Source organism: Tachypleus tridentatus, chromosome 1, assembly GCF_004210375.1.
Source record: "Tachypleus tridentatus isolate NWPU-2018 chromosome 1, ASM421037v1, whole genome shotgun sequence".
Lineage (NCBI taxonomy): Eukaryota > Metazoa > Arthropoda > Merostomata > Xiphosura > Limulidae > Tachypleus > Tachypleus tridentatus.
Window position 1 is genome coordinate 155,726,101 of NC_134825.1, and position 14,940 is coordinate 155,741,040.

The window sequence follows — 14,940 nt, forward strand, 5'->3', positions numbered from 1 at the left end:
CTGACCTGTTACTTGTTTCTCTGGTATTCTTTGGCTTTTCTAGTTTCATCTGTCAAAAACAAGGACTTTAGTCTCTTCCCTGTAAGCGTGCCTCTCACAGAATATGACTCACTTTCCTGACGTATCTAATCGATCATTTGTAGGTAGCTGAAATAATTTTAATATTTGGATGCAATTTATAAAACTTAGATATTATGTATGGGACATATTAAAAGCTTATATAATTATTTAATTTTAACTTTCTTTTGTTCATTTAGCAAACTCTATTTTAAATAAACTTCGCAAAAGGTTGTAAGTTTGCGCATGCTCTTTATCCTTTTTTTGTAGTTAACGCAACGTTGTAAACGTAATCGAGCAACTCTAAATCGTGGGTTCTCGCTGAAAATAAAGATTAATTTAGAATTAATGTACGGTCACGTAACAATCAAGTTAATTAAGTTATGTATTTTGTGAGATGACGGTGGTTATTTTACGATTTATTAACTAATAAAAAGATAAGTTTTAGTTACGTTAATATTTTAGAACTAGAAACTGAATTTTTGTCAAACTGTTGTTAAATTTCGAATAACGATTCAGACTAAGAGTTTTAGTTTTGGTAATACTAGGTAAGCCTAAGTTAAGGATACTGCTTTCTTAAAAGAAATAAATATATAGCTAACCGCATAAGTGACAAAGATATCAAGATTAAAATATATGACAAACAAAAGTGAAGTTGTTTTATTTGAAGGGAATGAAGTTTCGAGCTAGCACCCTTCTTCGTCAGATTGTACTCTGACAAAGGTAAGATTACTATTTTAATGTTAGAAAAACTTACTGTCAGTAACAGTAATATTACCAATAAATCAGTATGTACGTCCATGAAATTGAAAGTAAGTCAATGAAGAGAGTGAATGAAAAAACAAAAGGCACTCTTGATGCAGGACTCCAAACGTAACTAGTTCAGTAGTTGAACTGTTCAGGCCTAGAGAAATATAAGTTATAGGGCTAGTTAACAGGTTGTTTTGTTTTACTTAATTAAGCGTATCGGCCTGCAAAAAAGAACTTCTAAACTTATAATAACCTAAGAAATTTTGTTAGAACTCTGGCTACGATTAACTCGTTTGTAAGTAAAAAGTAAATAAGCACAGGGTAATTGAAAACTTTCAAATTCAAGTACTAATGTAGTCAGTCCATTTATTATATTTTATTATGTATTATATATGACGAAGAGCGCTAGCTCGAAACGTCATCTCCTATTTACCATTTTTTTAAATAAAGTTAATACATAGACTACATTAGTACATAAAAATTTGTCAATTAATTTACACCAATTTACTGTTTACGTACGAGTTTCTCAAGGTCAGTTTTAATAAAGTTTCTTAGGCCTAACTTTTGTTTTTTTACAAGACGATACACACAATTTGGTAAAAACTGTTAATTGACCCCATAACAGTATATTTCTCTATGCATAAACAGTTCAACTGGAGCAAAATTTGCCCTAGTTATTCATTTACTTTGGGCTTAGTGAATTAACGTTAGAGCTAAGTTATATTTGGAGTACTGCATCAAGAGTACGTGTTTTTTTTCACTGTGCTCATTGATCATCAGTTTCATGGTTATGGATACCAATTTATTGTTAATATTACTCTGGTAATAATGTTATCTTAACATTAAAATAATAATCTTACCTTCATTATTCAAACATTTCATTAAATGCTATCTTTTAAAAATAATACATTTAAAAAACTATGCCTAGTGTCTAATAATATTTTGGAGTGAATGTTGTCACCCAGTTATAATTGTCTGTAGGAATGCCATTAACATTGTTTCTGAAGTAAAAGAAATAAATATTAACATCCTACTGAAATACAGTTGATTTTATCATTATTGACAATATATATATACACCTTTGGTGAACATTATTATTGGTTCAAAACTGTTCAGATGTATGTATTACCTAAGTTACCTTGTTATATACTAGTAGCTTTACCTTTAATTGTCACTGTTATTGTCTTAACTGACATTTAAGTGATATGCATCTTTTGTCAGAAGTATAACTGGAAATGTGTAACTCTAGCTACAAGTTTTTCAGTTTAAACCAGTTCAGCTGTCAATAAAATTTTTATTTAGTGAAATGAGTGTGTCATTGGTATTTTTATTTATATTTACATCAGTGATCTAGTTGTTTCCATGTAGATGTTTGATATATTGGTGAACAAAAAACAAAAATTTCAGTTTTTTTCCCCATCAGGATCAGCCAGCTGACTAAGAAAAATAATTTGTTTTCAGTAAGTACAATTGAAATTATGTCCCTTACAATGTGTGTTGGTTATAATTTTTCACTAGTATTTAAAAACTCTTACTAACTTTGAAAATTAGCCAATTATATTTAACCTAATTATACCTTTCACACTACAAATCAATTAAAGTAACTAGCCAAAATTCTGTTAGCATCAAAGCCACATATAAACATGCAAAATTAAAATAGAATTTAGCTCTTTGTGTAAACAAACTTACAAAGTTAAACTCTGAAATAACTTAATATAACAGAGCAAAGTGTCTTCTTAAGAAACTGTTGCAGATTGACCTCTGAAATGTGACCTAATTTTGTTTGAAAACAGCTAACCTTTAGGTTTCCAAACCTTATTAGAAATAACTCTCACATTTAAGGCAACATTTTCACTACTGTCCTTTTAGAAATTTAATAGTTTGTTACAGTTAGATAATTTATCTCATTATTTCTAAACACTTGAGTCAAATTGTCTAATATTTCAAATCTAAAGCTAAGTAGTTAAATCTCTGTCATTCTTCCATTTAAAAACAGGAGTTATTCTAGTATTTTTTGTTTGTTTTTTTAAAAATAAATATCAGTTTCATAGTGAGCTTTACAACTGAACATAATATTCCAAGTGCTCTATCATTATCTCCCAAGTGGTTTGACAAATTATATGAGATTTGCTAATAGTTTGTATTCCTTTTATTTTCATTGGGTAGTTTTATGTATGGGCTAGTTTTCCTTGTTTGACGACTTTTCTTTTGACTTTAACTTTAACGTTTGACTTTTTCTTAAATTTCTTAAAAATGAGTTTGATGTAATACAGGATGTTCGGAAAATCACTGTACACTTGTACATTTATTAACAGACAAAACTGCACAGTTAATTTAGTTCAGTATGGAATTACATTTTAACTAAATGTTAGTTTTAATATTTTATGAAGAATAATGTGTGAAATATGAAAGTTTTAGAAAATGCTCATTTGAAATATAACAGCTTAGAATTCCATTTAGATCTACAAGGATGCTCCTCATTTAAAATAACAAGCAATCACATATCACTAACACTTAACTGAAATTAATCCAGATATTTTGCTAATAAAAGTAATCATGTTTGTTTAAATTTTTACAGCTAAGGCATATTTTATATCAGGTTTTTATAATAAAATTAGTGTTCATACAAATATACAAGGCCAGCAGTCCATTTTTGAAGTTTTTTTTTGTAATTTCCATGTTTTATGTGTTTGAATCCTGGTGCTGTGAATTATTGAGTTTCTTTTTCATTCTTATGCCACATTAAATAGACAGTGTATTATATTTTTCATTACTCATCATAATAAAATAATTACAGTTCCACCTGAGAGACCCCACATTTTTATTTTTGTTCACATTTTGTCAGTTTTCTGTTTGCTTGGTTTTGTTTGTAGTTGAATATTTAAAGCTGTAGATCAGTTTTTTACACATAAGAAAGATTAGTGACAGATGGCCTTTAGGCTGATTGGGGACGTCAACCTTCAGTTATTAAAACATCCAACTCACACATCAGAATTAAACCTTCTTCTGTCCCTTGATGTCACGTATGTTGCTGTACCCAAGAAATATTTGTAGTAGTTGAAACTGAAGACTACACCATCAGACAAACTATTCCACAAGTTTTGGAAACTTAACACTGAGAGGACTAGTTAGTCAAAAAAGAAGGCTGAATTTGAGTTTCTAAACTTAAACCTTATGGTCTTTCATATTCAGGCTGCAGTTCCAAGTCTTTGTATTTCATCACCTTAAACCAGTCACCAATCATTTGGTGAAAGCCTCTTAATAATTTTATGAAATTTAAATGATCCATCTGTCATTCTTTAATGTTCCAGAGTAAAGTTTATAAGAGTCCCTGTCCCTTCTGATATGCCACTGAAATTGATTTTAAACAGGTGTTGTATTAGTCATCTATTTCTCTTCTCTTTCTAGGATTTTGATAACTGTACAAAGTGGGCTAAAACTGCATGTAGTATTTTACATTTATAAGAAGGGAGTATCATGTTGCGCTGTAATCTACAGTGATCTTAAACAAGAACATGTTAACTATGCCTTATTTAATCATATTTTCTTTAGTGGTTCTTCACAATAAATATCAGATAGTTTATGAATGTCATTCTGGGTTTTATTCTCTAACATAAAAGGAGAAACTTAATTTTACTTTCTAAAGGTAGCACTAGAAGATAATGAATTAAAATTCATGAAGTTAAGATTATTGTATGATCCATTGAATAACTTTGATTCTTTATTTAAAAGCTTGACTACATAGTGCAAAGTTTTGTTCAAAGGATTTTTTCTCTTAGTCTTTATTGGACTAAAGGTTATTGTCACATTATAGAAAATCTAAGCTTAATATCTGAATTAATTAAAGATTATAATCATAAACCAGGCATTTTCAACACAATACCTTTTAAAAATAATCTGGTTGAAGAGAAACTTTAAAGTGAACAACTGAAAAAATTATAGAAATTAAAAGCAAATCAGTGTGCAATGAAATACTACAGTAAAGTATGTACAAGTTATTTTAGGTAAGAAATATTTTCCAGGTCATTTTTTGGAAGAGTTAATGCAATTTTTGCAAATTTTCATTACCTGTTAGACCTAAAGTTTTGTGGCTTTTGTTGTTGTTTTTTTTTTTCACAAAAGTGTTACTTAGCCCTAATATGACTTCAGTATAGCAAAATATTAGTAACTGACCTTATTAATGTAGCATGTTGCATGTATATCTCAAGTTTGTGATGATAATGCAATGACGAATTTGATCTTTCAGAAGAGTATCTCTCTCTATCGAAATAAATTATTGATTATTGAGCTAAAAAAAAAGCAAAATAAGAACTTTCTCATATTTTCAGATATTTTATCACAAATCAAAATAAAATTTACAAACTGGCATGGAACTTATTTAACTTTATGTTCATACAGTCTAATTTAAGCAAATGTTTATTATTTTCAATTTTTTAAGCTTAAATGTTATTGTTTTCACTGGTTTACTGCATATAAAGATCATCATGATAAATGTATTTAGTACTACAAATTTCTGTTTCAACAGTTGATAGTTCCATCAGGTGGTGGTGTTTATTTGTGAATATTAACACATACAACCGGTGAATTAGAATTTCAGCCACTTATAAAATGTACATGAGTAATACAGCCCTAAACTCAACTAACTTCACCATTAATTGCCATAATTATTTATAATAAGCAGTATTTTGGATACTGTATTGTCACATGTCATATCTGTGATGATTTATCATGGTATGATACACACCAAACTTTCTATATAAATGTTTTAACTTTAGCTAGCTACTCAGTATTTAAATTAATTATGATGGTTGGGTTGACAACAAATTTACTGTCAGGTAGAATGGATTTTGTACTGTAAATGCACAAAAATATTTAGATAGCATGTGATTCTTGAGTATATTATAGATAACATGATTCTTGGGTATATTAATTCCCTAAAGTAATGCAATCCTTGTAATTAATTAAAACTATTTTTCTTCACAAACTTGACCAAGCTATGTAATCAGCTCCCTTTACTTTTAAGCAGGTAATTGCTATTTTAAATCATAATCTTTGGTTTGGTTTTCGAATTTCATGCAAAGCTACGTGAGGGCTATCTGTGCTAGCTGTCCTTAATTTAGCAGTGTAAGACTAGAGGGAAGGCAGCTAGTCATCACCACCCACCAGCAGTTCTTGGGCAACTCTTTTACCAACGAATCGTGGGATTGACCGTTACATTATAACGCCCCCATGATTGAAAGGGCGACCATGTTTGGTGCGATGGGGATTCGAACCCACGACTCTCGAATTACGAGTCGAGTGCCTCTAGTCTTACACTGTGCGCGAAAGTAAAAAAAAATAAAAAAGACAGTATCAATAACTATTAATGCATAACAGCGTTTACGCATGAATTATGTAAAAAAAGTAAATTGATTATTCTGGATTTCGTCATTTTATACTATTCGAAGCAATAAAGGATTTATTTTTCTGACATATTTTACCCATTTGTGTCACCTTTTTTTTTTTACAGGGTTCAGGCATATATGTGATAATAAAAAAAGTAAAATACTTATTTCTGGATTTGCGATTTTATACCATCCATAAAATATAGGACTTTTTATCACATTTTAACATGTTTTTGGAATTTTCTTTGCCTTGTGCCCCCAGTGGCTCAGCGGTATGTCTGGGGACATACAACGCTAAAAATCGGGTTTCGACACCCGTGGTGGGCAGAGCGCAGATAACCCATTGTGTAACTTTGTGCTTAATTAAAAAACAAATCTCTGCCTTGCAGATTTATACAGGTACGTGATAGTAAAGAAGTAAAATCCTTGTTACTGATTTTGTAATTTAATTACTATTGAAAAAATACAGGACTTTTTTGTTATTTGTTTGTGTTACTTGTTTTACAGGGTTTAAGCATATATGTGATAATAAAAAGTAAAATGCTTATTTTGGTATCTGTAATTTTATGCCATTTCTAAAATATAGGACCTGTATTCTTTTACCTGTTTTGTCTTTTTTTTTCCTATTGACTATTTTCCGTTGTCATCTTTACCCTCGTCTTTATTACCGCCACAGGATGGAAATAGCATTTAACTACAGGCCTAACTGATCCCCCGTCATAGAAGTGAAGTTCTCTAAGTAAATCCTAATTCATTTTGTCCTTCTATTAAAAAAATCAACAGAATATTACATAACTGCAGTTTACAATTCTTATGGATAAGAAAAGTTCCGTAGCGTCTTAATCTTTTTTTATTAATATACTTATAAATATTGCGATGCTCTGGATATTGTTAACGTAAGTAACTAACAGCAAATAATTTGAAAGGGAGTGAAAAACTGATTTTCTTTCTATAACACGTGACACTAACATCCCTGAATCAGATAAAAGCTGATATAGTTGAAAAATGAACGAAAAGCGCGCCTAAATTGTTTTAAGCCTACTCAAAAATAAAACTGTCGCTTCTCTTTCTTGTTTTTTTTCGCGACTGGGCATATCTTGAAATCTCAATTCTTGTGGTTGGCCAATGATAGGTTTGAAAAAAAAAAAAAATCACACGTTCCATGTGATTTGTCTGTGTCGGGCGATTTTCCAATGAGGTACAGAGAAACTCATAATTCAACATTGTTTTGATCGGAACTAAAAACAAACTGATGATAAAAAGTGGAACGCTTCCATTTTTACTGGAACGTCTTGAAATCCTCAGACAGAAGTTTTTTTATCTTTCATGTTATATGGTGTGTTTTTCTTGTTTTTACGCCACAGCATAATCACCTGGTGATAATGAAAAATATTTCAAGTTTTAAGCGATAAGTCAGCAGTTAGAATTGAATACCTTTCAAATATTGAAGGTCTAATCTGTTCTTCCCTTAGCATTATTGAGTAGCTATGTTATATGTGACATTTTAAATACAGAAAGTCAAATAATTGTTTGAATATTTGGCGAATAATAGTTAAATTGGATTGTCGCTGTAGCGTGCAATTTCCTAATTTCGAGATAACTCTCATAACTTCGAAACGTCTATAGGAAATGGATGAGTATTTTAAAACGTAAAATGTTAAAATATTACACGACTCTTTAGATTAAATATCCAAAACAGCTTTTTTTGTTTGGATTATTAAGCTTTATACAACCTGTCATGGCTTGGTCGTTTAAGGAGTTCGATTAGTTAGGCCTGGTATGGCCAGGTGGGTTAAGGCGTTCGACTCGTAATCTGAAGGTCGCAAGATCTAATCCCCGTCGCACAAAACATGTTTGCCCTTTCAGCCGTGGGGGCGTTATTATGTCACGGTCAATCCCACTATTCGTTGGTAAAAGAGTAGCTCAAGAGTTGGCGGTGGGTGGTGATGACTAGTTGCCTTCCTCTAGTCTTACACTGCTAAATTAGGGACGGTTAACGCAGATACCCCTCAAGTAGCTTTGCGCGAAATTCAAAAAACAAAACAAAAATCGATTTGTTAACTATCTGCCGGTCGCGACTTTGAATTTCGTCACCGAGCATGTTAGTTCTTTCTGTCATGGTGACGTTATACCGTAATGGTGAATTCCATTTTTCGTCGGTAAAGAATTGTCAGAGTTAAGCTTTCGCTTCGATATTAGAGAGCTTTGCGCTGAAGTCAACAAACTAAGCCTTTTTTGTCAGGAAAATGTGTTGGTAATTCTGGCGGTAATACAAAGAAAAACCAAAGTAAAATTCTACCTGTGTATATAAATGACAATGCTTTTACGTGTGTTTTTGAAATTTATTCCAACACTTGTTGATCTAATTGGAACAAATTTAGTATATATGCATATACGATCACTTGATGTGTGATATAGGGGAAAGAGAAGTCTCCAGCGACCAGCAGAAGGTGGAATTTAGCTCCCCATACATATTTGTGTTGTTTGTTAATAGCTACATATCAGAAACAAAAGTTCGTATGTAGTTCAATTTCAATGAGAATAGTTTCATCATCATATGACTCCCTAGAAAGGGGAAGTTTGGACATCTGAGTTAGTTTATTATCTTCATATGGTTATATATGGCCCACGTATAGGACAGATGTCTCGATTAGTCGTACTCAACTTACAGCAAACATCCATAATGAATTCTGTTCGTTGATAACAGTAAAAACGAAACAGTTCTAACAGTAAATTGATAAAGAACAGTTAACCCTACACAGTAGGTAAACGTTAAACGAGTGAATACTAGCAGCAAACAGTTGAGATAATACGGTTTAAAACATACTCGATATTCAATTATTTAAAAACGTAAACTGCAGTTTAAATAAAATTGAAACTAACAGACCAATAACACTGTTATAGATTACCGATAAGCAATTAAGTATTCGGATAAATTAGTTAAGATCCATTACTGGCACGCCATCATTGTCAATAAACTCATTATCAGTTTCAACATCCACATAATTATTGACATCACCAAATGAAACTATGGTTTCGCTGTTCATTACTATGCCACATTTTTTCTCGCTGTTTACTGTTTCTCTTCTGCTTTGAGATTTCATCATGTTATATTCTGCCTGTCAAGTACGTGCAAAGAAAAGGAGACCATTTGCATTTTGACGGCAAGTAAGTATCCCATTAGCAATTCCCATCATTTTCTCAGCCATTGATGGAACATTGGTCAACTCTCCCGTGTAAGCTACTTTTATATATTTGAAGTTTACGATTGTTGCCGGAAGGGATCGCGAAGACTAACGTCCACTAATAAAAATGAGTACTAGTGTTGAAGCTAATATAGGAAATTGTTTGTTTATTTTTTCAGCAAAGCCATCTTGGCGTATCTGACGTGTCTACTGAGGGGAATCCAATTCCGGATATTAGAGTTGCAAGTCCTTGGAGTTTCTGTTGTCTCACTGGGAGACATGGAAAAACTGAAACGTTTGGTAGTTATAATAATAACTCGTAACTGACGACTGACTAAATAAGCTAAAAACTAAGCGTGGCCCAGTGGTTAGTGTTACGGATTGTGAAGATGATAATTCATGGTTCACATTCCATTTTCTGTAAAAAAGAAAAATCGCTTTCTGCACTTTGGGGCCTTGTTGGGTGCCTACTGGAGTGAATAGCAAACTGCTTCGAGATGATGTCAATAAATATTTATATTAGAATATGATATAATGGATAAATATACTGCTTCTTCTTGTCTATAAAATATTCCTAGAAAATAAAATAAATACAAATTTCTATTTTAATATTTCAAAACCAAATTACAGTTTTATAAAATACTGTACTCTACAAATTATTTTTGAAAGGTATTTTAATAAAATTAAATCTGTAATAAATACATTATTAAAATTTGTAAAATGAATCTGTAAACCACAAAGTCACGTTTTTTAAATAGTCTTAATTTAGTGGTTAGCATGTCAATCTGTGGATCCGTGTTTCGTGCCTTTTGCCGAAAGAAGTGCTTCTCTTATCTTTGAAGCCGTAGGCACATTATGAGAGTGACAATCAAATCACACTGTTCAATTAACGTAGCTCGTAAGTCAGCGGTAATGGTATTGACTAACTGCCTTTCCTATAGAGATTCGGTATGGCCTGGTGATTAGGGCTCTTGACTCATAATATGAGGGTCGCGGGTTCGAATCCCTGTTGCACTAAGCATAGTCGCTCTTTCAGCCCGTTAGGTGTGTTGTAATGTGACGGTTACATTATACCGTAAGTATAATGCTTACTTACACTTTTTATTAATAGTTTTACACTATTAATTTGTAAAAGATCTACCCAAGAGTTGGCGGTGAGTAGTGATGACTCGCTGCCTTCCGTCTAGTCCGACGCTGCTAAATTAGGGATGGCTAGCGCAGTTAGCCATCATGTTTGCGCGAAATTCAAAACAAAAACAAACTTTTCCTATAGTCTATTATTTCAACGTTAAGGGCGACTAGCACAGAAAACTCTCGAGTAAGTTTTCACGAAATTCGACAACTCAACTCTACGACAGAGGGGCATTTTTGTAATCTTGTCTCGCGCGGAGTGGTCCTGTGCTTCTGCTCTATGGATTTCGAAGTTGGGTTTAAATTCGTGCGGTACCACAAACGATTCCCTGAAGTTTTAAGTTGTAGGAACGTTATTGGAGTTGCAGCCAATCGCTTCAGAATTATTGTTACGTTTTTATTCTGCGTGTTTTCACTGGTTATTTTTTATCATCTTTATACACGATTATCTTGTAAGGCCCATGTTACCTCCCGTTAAGCGGTCTGAAGAAACAGTATTTTCTAAATGATTTCAGTTTCGAGCGACACTACTGATTAACCAGTGAATGCTCGAGTTTCAGCTATTAGTAGACACACCTGCTTGTAGGACATATTTAATTTAGAAAATCATTAATACAGATGGAGATAAGGTTCCCAGGATAGTGTCTTAAGTTATTGCTTGTCAGTATGTCTCAGAAGAGCCTTAAAATGAAGAAATAAAGTTAATGCTGTGAAATGTACCATAGACACTTGGGTTGAAAACGGTAGAAGAGAGGTCTCCAATACTCATCATTGTCTGTAACATATATTCTTTCTATCCGTCTCAAGAGGACAGGAGCAATAAGTTTCTTAACTTTGTGGTTTGCTTTTTTTTTTTTTTTTGAACTACTAATTATAAAAATTATTGATGTATATTTCTTAAAACTCTTTAATGGAGCAACAAATGGTTAAATAAGCCATATATATAATATTAAGAAATTACCGAGAATGTTAGGTGGATCTAATTAAAACACTAAACGGATTAGTTTGAATGAAATGAAAAATTACAAAAGAATGCAATTAGCATTAAGAACTTGCAAGTAAGGGATGCAGAATGGATTATTTTATCTAAATTTATTATATGTAATTAATTCTCCTCAGGTCTTTTGACTATACAAGATACACATTAAGTTTACCACACTATCAAAGTATTTTCCAAAGCTCCGTGCCCCCCGGTGGCTCAGCGGTATGTCTGCGGACTTACAATGCTAAAATCCGGGTTTCGGTACCCGTGGTGGGCAGAGCAGAGATAGCCCATTGTGTAGCTTTGTGCTTAATTCAAAAACAAAACAAAACCAAACCCCGACGTAATTTGTACTTGCAACTAACTGTAAATGATATAACTCCCTAAAAAGAGATCTCTAACAAACTAATTTCCCCATGATTAACATAATGTGCATCGACTAATAATTTTATTCAAACATAGTAAAGCGATTCTCCAGATTAAACAAATGTGTCTGAAAAACTAGATTTTCATGCGATAAAGTTATAACAACCCTATATCTATTAAGACGTATAAAGTAATTTGTTCCTACTTTACAGACTTACAATGCTAAATTCTGGTACTGATATCTCACGGCACACAGGGCACAATAGTCCATTGTTTATTTTATAGGAAAGTGACATTGGACTATCTGTTCTGTTCGCCGCCGGAAATCGAAACCTGGATCTTAACGTTCTAAATCTGTAAACTTACCGCTGTTTCACCAGTGTCTTTGAATTCTGTTTTATTGTCGTTCCCTATATATAGTATGTCCCATACCTTGTACTTTTATTGACTTGAATTTTACACCTTACATCAATGTTTTCTTAATTGTGGGGCACACTTATTGGGATACGTAGCTTTTTTTTTTTTTTTTTTTGGCGAGAGAACCTAGGATAACAATGGAAGAAACAGAAGACCTGGAGAAGACGATGGCCTAACAAAATAATCACTTTGCTCTCAATGTTTTTGTTTTATGTTTTGTATTTCATTTACTCACTCCTTCAAGCATGTTTTCATTAAAATAGGCAAAGAAAATGCTGTTTAGCTGTTATCACTTACGAAAATTATATGAATGTGAAGGAGTGACACAACGTAAACTTTGCTGCGTCAGGGGCGCTGCTGTTTAAAGGCTTAAAAACACTGTGATTCATTCTGACGATGTTTCTTAGTTGTTTCACTTCGAAGTTCTTATAGTTTAATCTGACGTCCTAAACTTCAGATTATTACTTGAGCTTATGAAATCCCCTGAAAATGGACTGCTTTTTGAATCATAGCTACTGGAAAGGATAAATAAAAAAGGCTTACTTTTTGGAAGCGCTATTATGCTTGATGTGAAACGAATTAAAAAAAAAGTTCATTTCAGCATGACAAGAAAGGATAACGTTCCTTCTACTTGTAGGAACGGCCCGGCATGGCCAGAAGTTAAGGCACTCGACTCATAATCCGTAGGTCGCGCGTTCGAATCGTCCTCACTTCAAACATACTCGCCTTTCAGCGGGGGGCGTTATAATGTTTCGAACGATCCCACTATTTGTTGGTAAAAGTTTAGCCCAAGAGTTGGCGGTGGGTGGCGATGACTATCTGCCTTCCCTCTAGTCTTACACTGTTAAATTAAGAGACGACTAGCGCATATAGTCTTTGAGTAGCTTTGCGAGAAATTCAAACGAAACCAAACAAAACTTGTAAGAACAGCAGCTTTTCTCAACCGAATGCCGAACTCTGATTAGACCTTGTTTGCTTCCGGTTCATTTCAGTATACTTTTGCAGTTTCAGTAAAGGGACCCAATTACAAAATATGTAGGAGACAAATTCACTCAATGAAAATGTTTTGTAAGATTAATCAACAGCAGAACAGAAGAAGATTGGTGACTAATAACCAAAAATTACGAAAATTACAAATTACGAATTGTTGAAACAATTAATTCATGTACTGTGAATTACGGTTTGCTTGTTTTTTTTAATGTCGCGGAAAGCTACATGAGGTCTATCTGCGTTAGTCGTCTCTAATCTAGCAGTGTAAAGCTAGATGGAAGGCAGCTAGTCATCCCATCCACCGCCAACTTTTGCGCTACTCTTTTGCCAAAGAATAGTGGGATTGATCGTAATATTATATTATAATGCTCCCACGGCTGAAAGTGCGAGAGTGTTTGGTGTGACGGGGATTCGAACCCGTGACTCTCAGATGGCGAGCTGATCGCTCTAACTATCCGGCCATACCGGACCGAACTGCAGTTATATAGGATCAAATTATATCAGAAGAATAGTTGTGAGCCTAGAATAAGTTCGTTGACGAGAAAAGCTGGAAATTAAATAAAATTATTATTATTTATCATAACTATTTCTAAACGCTTCAACATCTAAGCTGCTAATTGAATAATGTTTCTTTTTATGTATGTCTGCGTATAACTGGCGAACCGATGGACCGATTGTTATTAAATCTAATATGTACCCTTAGGATCAATACTGACAGCTTACCCTCATGGGACCTCTTTGTTTTCCATTTGCGTTGAACGTGTAAGTAAGCTAATGAAACACATGAAAAAGCCACCCACTATCGATCTTAAATAAAAGCTGTTAAAGGTTAGTCAAAAATGAACATACACACCTTAAGATAAACACCATTTACAACTTGTATACCTTTTCTCTTTAAATATCATAAATTGATGTTTCTTGATATACCAGAAGTATACCTTTCTGCAGAATAACATTTCAGATGACATATTCAATTACGTATGGATAATGTCATGAACCAGTACTTGACAAGACTTCGAGCCATTCTTAAGAGAATCTTGATTTGCTGGGTTGACAATATATCTTTAACACAAGAAAACTCGTCCTCTCTTTGAAACCGAAACGTGTAGCGTTTCATACAAGTTTGTGCATTTAAAATATATCGTGCGTGTATGTGCAAAATACACTAAAAAGTGTTTTTTATTTCTGTTGTTGTTTTTAGGATATTCTGTAGCATAGGTAATTTAGTATGTGTACGTCAGTTATTTGTAGCTCTGAAAATAAGAACATAAGTCATTTGCATAACAAAAATACAAAGAAAATGTTTTTGATTTTTGATGCAAGTACAACAAAGAATAAAATTTTCTTATTCTATTAACTGTTATTTCCTGTTTTTTTTTCCCCATTTTATTTAAGCACAAAGCTACACAAAGATCGCAGCGTTTTTGTGTTGTTTCGTAGATCGAACCCTAAATTTTGGCGTTAGAAGCCCTATAGCTTACTGCTGAATCACCGAAGGAATTTTCTTTTGTTTTCGTGTCCACTAGTGCTACAGCAATATTTTGCGTAATTACAACGCTAGAAACCTGGTTTCGATATCCATGGTGGGAAGAGCACAGATAACCAGTTGTGTGGTTTTGTTCTTAACTTCAAACACAATCAAAATTTTAAAATAATATTTCGTTTGTGAACAGTTTTA

At 33.0% G+C, this 14,940-nt stretch overlaps 1 long non-coding RNA gene across 2 annotated transcripts; it reads left to right on the forward strand.

Moving 5' to 3' along the window:
- The first annotated feature begins 339 nt into the window (after nucleotides 1-339).
- LOC143228174 (uncharacterized) lies at nucleotides 340-13,534 on the forward strand. Of its 2 annotated transcripts, none has more exons than XR_013015242.1 (3): nucleotides 340-780; nucleotides 2,231-2,267; nucleotides 9,556-13,534. It is a non-coding gene; the product is annotated as an uncharacterized LOC143228174 (long non-coding RNA). The 2 variants fall into 2 exon arrangements; XR_013015248.1 differs by having other exon boundaries at nucleotides 340-605.
- Nucleotides 13,535-14,940: the final 1,406 nt, after the last annotated feature.